This window comes from Diadema antillarum, unplaced genomic scaffold (genome assembly GCF_040938485.1).
Source record: "Diadema antillarum isolate AM-2024a unplaced genomic scaffold, OU_Dant_1.0 scf00000037, whole genome shotgun sequence".
In the NCBI taxonomy this organism is placed as follows: domain Eukaryota; kingdom Metazoa; phylum Echinodermata; class Echinoidea; order Diadematoida; family Diadematidae; genus Diadema; species Diadema antillarum.
In genome coordinates this window covers 2286786-2295008 of record NW_027270926.1, presented here as the reverse complement: position 1 = coordinate 2295008, position 8223 = coordinate 2286786, and positions in this window count along the sequence as shown.

Sequence of the window (8223 nt, the reverse complement as noted above, 5' to 3'; positions counted from 1 at the left end):
TTCCTGGATCCGCCCCTGTTGTATGTTGGTGGGCGTTTTTTCTTTAGTCTCTCGTAATAAACATAGTGTAATAACAACAAAAATGTTTTTAAAAAAAGAGATAAATATACCCGCAAAGGTATGTCACCACTGCGCCTAAGGTCATTGCTAACAATTAAGCAACATCTGGGGATATCATACAACCACTGATCATGTTCAGTTTATACAAAACACATTGATCTCGCAATAACTTGTATATAAATATCATACTGATGGGCAAATCAGCACTCATAACTTCAGTTTGTATTTTATAGGGAAAGTAACGATCATTTCCTGTTTCCACAATGATAACTTTCACTTGATAAACCACAGTTTCGTCATCATCGACATCATTATGTCGATATAGTTAAACTTGTGACCAAACGCCCTACTACTTATACCACTCGATATGCTCTTTCTTGCCAATTACATATACCCAAACCTAGAACCGAATATAAGAAATGCTCCTTCACTTATGCTGCAAGCAAATCATTTAATGAGTTACCCATTTTTATTCAAACAGCCTCCTCATTGCAAACATTTAAGAATCGTGTACGTCAACACCAATCGCTCATTTGATACGAACCCTTTGCACTAGCTACGAATTATGATGATATCTATTTTCTCCACTCGTTTTATGTTCTTTCTTATGTGTTTTATGTTCTCACGAACCGATTGTTCTTTAGCTGTATCATATCTATGTTTGTTTTGTTCTTGTCTTTTATTGTGTGCACATGTAATGTAATGTATCATCAACGCAGGGCTCCCTTGTAAAGCAGGCCTTTGTGGCAATGAATGGGACTACCCTGCTTTTAAAGAAGACTTTATAAATAAAATAAAAAAATAAAAAATAAATTAACTGATTATTCCACCACTCCTCCAATACCCCTTCCCAAAGGGAGATAAAGGTAAGATGATGAAGACGTTATTCATTTTCAGCTGCAAGTATCAAAGTTTATGTCCCCAAAGGCAACATTTTGTACAATATGTGAAAAAATATATATAGATTGATCGAAGAGGAAATAGCCAAAAGCAAAAACAAATTCGATTTGCATGAGGCAAAGTATGGAGAAAAATAGAAAATATTATCTATTTGTGATGTCAAAAATTCATATGCCATATGACTTGTGAAAAAAGACAATGTTTGTTCTGATCAATAAAATCCAGAAATTATAAATGAATGAAGACGTTACATGACCTGCCGCTACAAAGCAATTGTTACATGAAACGTAAAACAGCGTAACTTGAATTTAAAGAAAAGAAAAGCAACAACATCGGATGCATCCATGGCATGCAGCAGCCCATACTGTATTAGCAATACACCACAAACATAATACCGGGGCAATGTGATCTACTGTCTACATTCGATTATCTTTTTATCTTAGTTTCTTTTGTATTTCCGCTTTTTATGTAAAACATTATATCAATCATATAATTAATTTTGTTGTATTACGTGTGGTTGGAATGCACCCCACAAGCATTGCTTTCCATCATTAATTCTTCCCCATTTCCAGCATTTCCGTATACTTAAATATTCTGTAAACTCATATTTTATTATGTATTGTGATGCAATTTAAAATGTATTCAATTTCTGTAAAATATTTATATGTTTCTGTTGGAAATGGAAAAGATAAGTGAATGAATGAATGAATGAATGAATGAATGAATGAATGAATGAAAAATGAATTCACCGCTTTATTGCAACATTCGCAATCACACTCTCATACATTCAGACGACTGTAAGATGACCACAAGTATTCTTATAGAAAGTGTGAAGAACGAATTCTCAGAATGTCTTCACTCAACTATCTCTTCGCAAACTCTTGGCAAACGTAATTTTGAAGAGCATCTCTATTTTCAGATCCAATTCACGAGGTATATTACGTGAGGTCTGACGATGAGGGATGATGCGTACAGGTTTGAACGAAACCAAGGGAGACCATAAAGCCAGTGTTACTTTAAGGATATTGATTTCAAACCCGTTTTAGGGATGGTGCAATGTGAACGCTGGACTTAAATCACAAAGCTTGTATTGGTTAAAGGATATTGATTTAAATTTGCAAATTTGATTCTTTGATTGAAATTGATACATAATTTGAAGATTTCAAGATTTGATTGAATGAATAATTTTCACGTGCATTACCAGCATCTAGTTAATTACTGAAGTTACTTTTCAGTTGCTTGAGAGTAAAATGTCATGCAACAAATGTATAGATTATGGTCGCGGTTCAGACATATTGCAACGTTTTCATCATCGAATGAATTTCACGCTTTGATGACGTTATTTTCTCTTGAGAACACCCCCCCCCCATGCCTTTTCTTTTTCTCCCACTTCAAATACTCTAGACGTTCTGGCAGCCGCATCGCCTTGCCATGCATACAGCTTTCGAATACCTTATACCAAATGATACATTCCCAAAATAGACTTCGGCTATCATTTAGTCTTGTTCTTGTTATTGCCCTCATCGAAAAGTATTACAATTATTTTTTATTTGTACAATCAATGCTTTGTTCATAAAAATAATTGAACAGTAGGTCCTTATAATGTATTTGTCAAAACATAAAATGTAGTTGAACAGTTATGTCCTCGTCTGATTCTGAACTGAAACTTTCCTTCGCATTTATTAAGATACTTTTGTGATATTTTCGTTCACATAAGGGGAAAGAGAGGGAATCTCTTTTCTCTGTTTCTTTCACGCATGCGCAGACACAGACAAATCACTCCCCCCCCCCGCCCCCCGCCCCCACACACACACATGATACAGGCATTTTGATATACTGCATTGCCACCGGTCACATGATCGAGCTACTATAATACATGTACCATGGTAGTACACTAGACATGGTAGTACACTGTTTCTCAGGAAGATAATTTCCTTCTTTTCCTTCACTCTGTTTGTGTTTTTTTTCTCTCTCTCTTTCCCTTCAACAAGAGAGCTCATGCTTGTGTTTGTCTGTCCGACTGTTTGTTTGTTTGTATGAGTATGTATGTGTGTACTTATATCTAGGCAACTTGCTTCCTTGATGTTATTTAGTTATCTTATCCATGAGGAGACTGCAAAATACAAGCTTGGCGTTTGAGTACGTCTCCTCCATTTTCTGCAACTTTAATTTTAGTTCAATTTCATCTGCTTATAAAATGTGATGCGTAGTATCGTTAATTTCACGTATTTTTCTTTGTTACTACATTGTATTGATATTGTGTTATTTTGTGTATGTAAATGTTTTGCGTTGTTGGAAATGAAATAAAAATGAAATGAGTATAATGCTGTACTATAATATACATCTACATGATGATAGCACTTACTGACGAGTTGCTTATGAGCTGACAATGCTTATTTCATTTCTCCCGCCGTTGGGGGCGCAGATCGTCGCAGTCGAAGTCGTGGAAGTCAGTTGTGGCAAGGAATGAGGAAAGAAGCCAGTCATCGACGATGGGTACATAGATGTGCGAAGCGCAGAATACCATCATGGAATCATTGAATGAGTGCGGGCGCCATAAGCGTGATGAATTTCATTGAAGAAAACTTCCTGTCTTACAGTTGACATTTCTTCTTGCTGCATGGGAGTGTGCTAGTGTGCAGCTCTAGAAATAAAATAGGCCTACAACATCAGCATGCCGCTGAACCGCATCTATTTAGAAAAAAAAAGACATCCGATTTCGGGTACGGCTCTGTTTCTTCGGTTTATGACGAACGTTTACAGATAATTCTCGAATCCAGAGTCTTTGGAACTTTTTTAAGTTTAAAATTGTTACATTCCATAAAAACAGGGTAAAAATTATCATACTGCGGTATGATCAGTGCTTATGTTGTTGTGTTTTAAAGAAAGAAGAGAAAGAAAAAAAGTGGGGCCCTATAAAACAAATAATTTTCCCCAGACAATACTGACATAAATCAAGCATAATAACTCTTAAAGGTATCAAACATGAATGTTATAACATATGATGTCTCCACGAGGCAGCCCATAAAGTGCTTGTGCATCAGACGACGGACATGCCCGCACGCATGCGTCGAATGCATTATGCATGAATGACAGCACAGAAAATGATTCAAAAAGAATAAGAAGCGATGGTTATGGCGTTCCACTGAGCATGGCAGTTTCAACGGTTACTGAAATTGACGGTCTCCTGCATTTTGTATGCATTAATTCGATTGAATAATCAGTGATTTTCCAACTGTTTTTATATGATTATAATTCACCTATGCAATATTTCATCATTGGTACATGCAAATGATCATATCTATATTCATTTTGTGTTATATTGGTATTGGGCAATTGTTTGTTGCGTTGTATATACTTTGTGAAAATGCAGAAATGAATCAAATCAAATCAAATCAAATCAAATCAAGCATTCGGTTTGGGTGAGATATAAGAACGCCACGGACTCCAGTCATGAATTTCTCAAGCGATGGAGGATGGAGGACCATGGTAAAGAAAATCATGAGGGAAATTATACATTGTTTGAACGAGTGTTTCTTTATGCAAATCATACATCCTCCTAGACCTCTTATCCTACCCCCCCCCCCAAACTGGTTTATAGTGTGGGCGTGCACAGCTTTAAAATGTGTATGGAAATAATAGATTGATTGTGCCGATAGACGAGACCTGTTATCTCTTAGTGTGTGTGACTGTCTGTCTGTCTGTCTGTGCGTGTGTGTGTGTGTGTGTTTACGTGCGTACGGATTCGATCATAAAAATGATCTATAAATGGACAGTCAGAATTGCTTGAACCAGTATACGTTTGCGTCACAGATCGCGTGAGCCATATCACGTGATGCAGACAATAATGAGAAAAGATGTATTATTCATTTTCTGATGAGTTGTCGAGAATGAAAGTACCGGGGAAATAACAGGTTGTGATTTAAAAATGTACAATAACAATGCCCTTTTCTGAAAGCATGATGAACAACTTATATGTCACAATTGAGGTTCACCTTACAATGTCTGAACCGCGGCCGAAAAGTTCACCGCAATGATGTTGCCGATGAGTACCAAGAAATAAAGTTCGCCACCATTTTATACGACGCGATGGTCACATTCTGGTAATATATCGGATGCGACATACATAACAAGATTATGTATGACCTGAAATGCGAGGAAAACTGGCTCATTAGTTGCACGGGAGAAGTACAATAGCCGTCGACCAATCTTCGGACTTATTTTGTCGGGGTATCCAAGGCACTGTAGGACCTACAGTTTATATTGTCGGAAAATTCTCTCGCATACAGGAAAAAACAGAAGAGTATATTATTCTTTGTACATAGTGAAGTAACAAATATTCATCTTGAGTCCTGAGTTCACCCACTTAATTTTAAGCGTTTTAGCTGATCACACAATGTATGATTTTTTATATACTCTAAAAATGAAATGGTAAATCAACATTCTGACTATTATCACTCCTCCAATCTTTTGTTTAATGTTAAATTTAACACGAAATGTTAAATCAAGCACTTAAAATGATGAACTACCGCTTAGAAGATTTTATTGTACATCCAACATTTCGAGTGTTAAATCTAACATGTACAAAATGTTGGTGGACTGTCCACATTTAAGATGTTAAATTACCAAATTCAAATTACGGAGAATTGTGCATTTCTGAATATTTTCTTGCTTTGGAAGCTGAATTGTTCTCTGAGGCCCGAATTCACGAAGGCGGTACAAATGAAACCATGGTTTAAACCATGGACAAAATCCATGGAGCGCCAAGTGTCGAATGGAATATTTCGTTACGAAATCAGTCATTTCGTCGATGAAATGATTATTTTGTAACCAAATGACAACATTTTGTAACTAAATGGACATTAATTCGTCCACGAAATGATAATTTCGTCAACGAAACGGTCATTTTGTCGACGAAATTACCAACTTCGTAACGAAATATTCCGGGCGACACTTGGCGCTCCATGGTTTAAACCATGGTTTCATTTGTACCACCTTCGTGAATTCGGGCCTGAATGTGAAAATATTTGTCAGTCGATATGTTAGTGTTTTGTTCTTTCACCACCTCAATAACAACAATAGATACCACGTTCGTCATCACTGCCACTATACCCGTTATTAGACGTGTAGAGATTTCGAACCGTACATAACGTGTTTGCAATGGATACACACACACACACACACACACACACACACACACACATGCACGACTACTCGAGTAGATACAATAATACTTACACACACCCACTCACACACATCAAAAAATCAAAAAAAAAAATCAAAAAAAAAAATCAAAAAAAAAAATCAAAAAAAGGCAATAAGAATATGTACTAACTCACATTATTTAGAACATACTGATCCATTATTCCTTAGACTAAAAGTTCTTAAAGTTGACGATATACACAAATTTCAAACAGCAATATTTATGTTCAAATACACGCAAAATCTACTCCCACTCTTCCACAACGCATTTTCCCTTAACAGGGATGTCCATGCTTACCCCACGCGCCATCGTAATGATTTCCATTTGAATAACCCTAAACTCCTATTAGCTCAAAAATCAATTCGGCATAACGGGCCTGATATTTGGAATTCACTCCCTCTCCACATAAAACAGTGCACATCTCTCTATTCCTTTAAGGCAAATACAAAGAAATATTTCTTGGCACAATATCATACGGTACAGTAATCATTAAACATGTACCTCTTATACTCAACAACAAGGCAATATTTTGGTCCACCCCCTTTTCCCTTTCTTTTACTTTGCTGCTTGACCCTTCGCCCATATTATAACATATTCAATCATTTTCTTAGAAGTGCTGACCATCAACACTTTCGCGCTTCATCACCTGCACACGCACTCACAGGCACCACTCCTGTTTACCAAGTAATTGTATAAAACTGGATTTACACGCATTTTAACATGGCCCATCCGTATTAGTGTTCAAGTACTACAATAAAAAATGGTAATTTAACTCTGGCTGTCCGTCTGTTCAAGCACGGCTTATAACGGCGGCCCTCTGCATTATATGTATATATTATATATTGTACTGTGAATCAAGTCATTATTGGCCATATAAACATTTTGTATGTTATTTAACGTTTCATTTGTCTTTATATACAAAATATGACTTACTATGTAATATGTCAATAATTTTCAGAATTGTATTTGTGTAATTGAACCTGCCTTTGTTATTTTTGTATTCTGAAAGAAAATATGAAATGCAGAAAATAAAATCTTTTCAAACAAATCTACCCATCTAAAACGCCACTTAATACAGCACTGTGCATACACACAAACACACACACACACAAACAAACACACACACTTGTACGCAGCTTATCACTCCTCGCGATATCGAAAAGAATTGCATTACCATGATTACACTGTATCTGTGTTGTTTAATCATCGTCTGCCTTGGATATGATTTTGTGTGTTCTTATATTTGCGTGGTGCTTTCTTTCTTTACCATGGCTTACGTGTTTGTGAGCAGAAAGACGTGATATCATCGCTCAAAATTCACCTGCGATATCATGACAAAAACATACGCAATAAAACCAGGCATAAATCTCTTCGTTTATCATAATCAGTCTATGAATCTCTAAATACCATGTGCGGTTATCTGCAGCAGACGAAAGAGTTTTTAGCACGCCAGCAGACGGTACACTGTACTCCTAAATGATCACTCATTTCATAACTTTTTTCTTTATGTTAAATGGCTTCTCGCACAGTCAATTTATTATGACATTAAAAACGACAAAAATCACATTGTTATGCTTCCTGCAGATCACCATTAGTTTTCCTTTTTACAAAATGACAATAAAACCGCAGTATCACAAAGCTGGCTACACTGAAGCTCGAAAAAGAGGCAATTTCACTTAGCTATACTGTACTTAATTACACTATAAGAGCTTGGTTTTGACTAGAGCTGAATAATTAATGAAAATCATTTCCTTGTCCACGTGAAGAGGAATTCACGTGAAAGCTGCTTCCCATCAATATGGTAGGTCTCGATCGCAACGAGTTGTTCTCAATTTTTATCGCCAGTGTATCATGTAAGTGACATTTGGCTGTCATTGGTTGCCAAATGATAAAACTGCAAAACCAAAGAGTATACTAGATTAAAGGGATGATATAGTATTGGTTGAGGTGAGAGATTCAGCCTTAAACTTTTCCAAGATACTCAGAAACCATTTCATGAAATGAAAAGGAATTCAAAGTTCATTTAATGAAAATCGGTTTTGGAATGGCTGAGATATCCA